Source organism: Palaemon carinicauda, chromosome 5, assembly GCF_036898095.1.
Source record: "Palaemon carinicauda isolate YSFRI2023 chromosome 5, ASM3689809v2, whole genome shotgun sequence".
Classification (NCBI taxonomy): domain Eukaryota; kingdom Metazoa; phylum Arthropoda; class Malacostraca; order Decapoda; family Palaemonidae; genus Palaemon; species Palaemon carinicauda.
In genome coordinates, this window is record NC_090729.1 from 102842653 (window position 1) to 102847413 (window position 4761).

Consider the following 4761-nt stretch of genomic DNA (forward strand, 5'->3'; position numbering starts at 1 on the left):
AAATTAACAACCTTGCGACAGAAAACTATTTGGAAGATGTCGATAAATTAGTTAAATAAGAATTTTAGCAAATCTAAATTATCTTCACCCTTTTGAATTATGGCAATGTGGTGCACGTGTTTTCCATGAAGAAGGGGTCATTGTTTGGATTCTTAATTTCCAAAAATTACTCGTTAAGGGTACAAAGGCAGTTGATAACATTAGCAAATGTTATTCTCTTTTCCTTCTTATATATTTGCAAATAATCTAGAAACAAAATTAAAAACCTTATTACCGTAAACAATATTAATAGATATTTGAAATAGTAATAAACTCTCTCTCTCTCTCTCTCTCTCTCTCTCTCTCTCTCTCTCTCTCTCTCTCTCTCTCTCTGCCAATAACTAAACGTTAAGCGTTATTTGATATAAGGTATAACTGCTCTATGACTTCAAAACATTCAAATCTCATTCTATGTCTTTCCTTAACCCACCTTTTACAGAACCCAGCTCAAGTTTCCTATCGTCCTGATCAAGCATTGGCTTGACTTGTTCTTTTCGTTTATCCTAATCCCCCCAAGATACAAACAGATTATTACTTCTCTTTGAATTTTTTACCATTCTTTCACTTACTTGAATTCTGCCTTCTCTCCACTACTAATTTCTCCCAATCACGTATAGTTATGGTACTTTGAGAGACCCTAGTGATGTAACAGTAAGCCAACGGTTTATCATAAGTTGCTCGGGGAATGTCTTTGCCTTTAATTCTCTGTGGATGGTTAACACTGCTAAAATATTAAACGAAGACGGAAATTTGGATGCAAAAATAAATCGCATTAACGAGTTCTTTTTTGGAAAAGCTGAGGTACAAACCTTTTAGTATAAACTGCAGATAGGTGAAATATTCGGACGATTTTTGTGTTTGGTGAAACAAGCATGAAATATGGCAGGCAATTAATAAAAGTGCTTTGAAAGATACTTGGCTATAGAGCTATTCAAGATTCCTTCCATGAGCGGAATGCCTGCCTGTTTACAAAATGGCTGCCAAAATGTCTTGTTGACTGTTGAAACCACTATAATAATGATGCTCTGTATACTTTTTCATGCTTTTTCCTTACTTTTTTTCTACTCTAGTGGCATGTGTAATTATTTTGGGTACAGTGGTACTAGCCACGAGATAATTGGAATAATATACTTTTTAATATTATTTGGAGCCAGAAGGCTCACATGATGGCTTGTGAATTATGACCTTGGATTCAGGAATGCTGATTTCTGTTAGATTGATGTTCATTTAAAATAGATTCCAGCTAATTTAATCACTTACACCTATTTTGACCGTATTCTTTTGCTTTCAGGTGAGACAATGGGCAAAGCTTACGAGGAGATGGATCCCCCACAGCACGTGATATCAACACATTCTAGAAACTGACTGGAACAAGTGCGGTCTTTGTCAGGAAGACACATCCGAGTGCTTCACTGTCCAGCCGAGTCTACACATGTTACACAGAAAGCAAGGTACAAGACAATTTCTGAGCTTTTTGTAGATTTTGACAGGATTGACTGTATGCCCACATCAATCAATCTTTCAACGCTTGATGATGGGAATGACATTGATGAAACATTACAGCAGCACAAGACCAAGGGGCACTTGTACCCATGTAGACTCCTCTATAACAAAATAAAACTACAGCATGCAGATTAGTGCAATAAACCTTAGAAGATGCTGCTTATGACTCTGCTGATAGTTCAAAGAAGATCAACCGCAAGAGAGATGGTGAAAAAGTGCTTTCAACAAAACTTGTTTCTCCTGTGACAAACATGCACCAAATGAGGTGTCTTTGATTCGAAAGGCATATACATTCGTGCTTGATATCATATGAGTGCAGGAGATTTAATTGCATAAGAAGCCCAGCACCATCTGTCATGCTTGCTTTCTTTGTAAAACAGCTCTAGTGAAATAAAAGCATCTGAAGAGTCTGGTGTGGACAAAATGAATCATGGCCTAGCATTTGATGAACTGGTATCTTATATTGAATATACTCGCAAGGAAAGTCTAGTTGCACCCATCTTCAAACTCTGTGACCTAACCATCTGTACACAACAAGGCTAGAGCAACTTAGAACTGATGTTGCAGGATGCGTTCACTCCACTGATCTTAAAAAAGAGAGTACTGGCCCCCTTTCCAGAGATGGAAGCTCACAACCAAGGCCGAGATATATCGCACATTTCCAATGAAAATGCTGGACCAGCACATAGCAAAACGTGTGAGCTTGATGTTGATGGTAATGCTGTTCATCTTGCTAGGGCTGCAAACATAGTGAGGAGAGACATATTAAAGAGAAAAAAAAAAAACAGTTTGTTGGTTCCTTTGAACCCAACTGCCAGGAAGAGGCTATTCCAGTATTGCTGTTAGCGTTAGATGCTATGGTGTTGAATAGGCCAAATGTAATTTGGTTTGATGGTCCACACACAGACTTGCAAACGTGAACTAGTGGACCATTTGTATGATCTGGGAATGAGTATTTCCTATGACCGGGTGCTTGGCACTTCAACTGAGCTTAGTGATAAGGTCTACCATTACTACAAGATAGAAAAAGTAGTTTTTCATCCAGAGGTGAAAGGTGGTCACTTCACGAATGTTGCAGTTAATAATATTGACCACAACTCCAGCTCTACTAGTACACGACATATTCCATTGAACTGGAATATTGCTGTTCAAACACCTAAACAACAACTTCAGTAGAGCTTTCCGTGCTATTAACCACATCCATCGTAATGCTTTTTGTGCCAAGAAGATGCTAGCATCTCTCCCTGAGACCTGCATCAATGTACCCCTTTTGCTCCTTTAAGGCTAGACCCACTGGTACCAAAGCCAGAAAGTACAAACTGAGCAGACTGTCAGATCATACCTCAAGCCTTGCAAAAGGAATACAAGTAGGTTTGTCATTATTTATTAAACATTATCCCTCTTTATTTATAAATCACGCACAAATTACCTAATGTACATACATTTACATGTTTAGATTATTATGTTATTTTCTGCTTTACAGCTGGCTGGAGCACTTTACCAATGCACCAGAAGGATGCTGTACATCAGGAGTACAACAAATTGTTAATACACACAGTTGATACAGATGTGTTTGTCCTGGCTACAACATCAACCAATTGCTTAAACAAATTTGAACTGTTGATTACCTTTGGAGCTAAGAAGACCTTCAGGTTCATCGCTGCTCATGAGATCGCCAAAGCTCTTGATCCTGACTGATGTGTGGACATGCCAATGTTCCATGACTTCACTGGTGCCAATGTTCCATGTCTTCACTGGTTATGACATAGTGTCTTGTTTTAGAGGCAGGGGCAAGGAGACTACATGGGACAACTGGATCAGCTATGGAGACGTCAAACCAGCATTCTGAGTCTTCGGTGTATTGCCAGATCACAAGCCATTAACAAGTGAATGCAACCACTGTAGCGATTTGTGGTACTACATAAAGATCGTACCAGCACAGGGGAGGGTGTGAACCAAGCAAGAAAAAAGATATTCTACAAGCAAGGTGGAGTTAATGATTTTCTGCCTCCTACACGGACTGTGCGTACCCCTCACACCAAGTGAGCTACCTACCAGACTAGTCAGTGTTGCCCCAAAATGATGACCCCTGCTCCAGAGCTTTCACCTCCAAGTGAATGTAGCTGGAAAAGGAAGCCTGGTGGTGGATGAAGTATGACAACCCTACCAGAAGCATCAGCAGTGTGCAGGGAACTCCTGCAATGTTGCTGCAAGAATAGCTTCAGGGGATGGTGCAAATGTTAGAATGCGGCCCTTCAGTGCAGTGGAATGTTGTGAGTGACGTGTCCCACACCGAACAGTAATTGTTTGAAAACAGTTTCCATCCTATTGACTTGCAATTAGACTATATTAGGCTATTGTATACCTTTGCAACATACAAAAACAGAAGATGTAATTCAAGGTTGTTTGACTCACTTCACGAAGTGGTCCTAATTTCAAAACCATTGTATGTCCTAAATATTATAACAATTTTTTTTTTAGGTCAAACATGTAATTATTTGCTTTTTCAACTCTTAAATTGATAGTAAAATTGCTGATGTGTAATTTATAATACAAAGGAAAACCATGCACATCCCCAAAATTGATTTAACCCACAATATCGAAGAATTTTAATTAGCGACCATCTTTTTTCCTTTCTTATCCAAGACTTTATACATATTTCTCATTTTAAATTTCTGTCAAAGACGTTAGGTGTATTTATTTCTCATTACCTATCCAAGACTTCATACTTATTTCTCTTTTCCTTTTCTTATCCAAGACTTTATGCTCATTTCTCTTTGGATTTCCTATTCAAGACTTTTTAACTATTTTTCTCTATCATTTCCTAGCCATGTTTCTATATCTATGCATTTTTCACTATATACCTATTTCTCTTTCACATATTCTATTCCAGAATTTGTACCTATTTCTCTTTCTCATTTCCTATCCAAGACTTTATACGTATTTATCTTTCTCTTTTCCTATCCAAGACTTTATACCTATTTCTCTTTTTCCTTTCCTTTCAAAGACTTTACACCTATTTCTCTTTCTCATCTAGTCAAGACATTGTACAAATTTTTCTTTCTAATTGCTAATCGAAGACATTGTACCTATTTCCCTTTCTCATTTCCTATCCAAGACTTTTTACCTATATCTCTTTTTCATTTCTTATCCAAGACTTTATACCAATTTATTTTTGTCCTTTATCATTCAACCCTTTATACCAATTTCTCTGGTGGT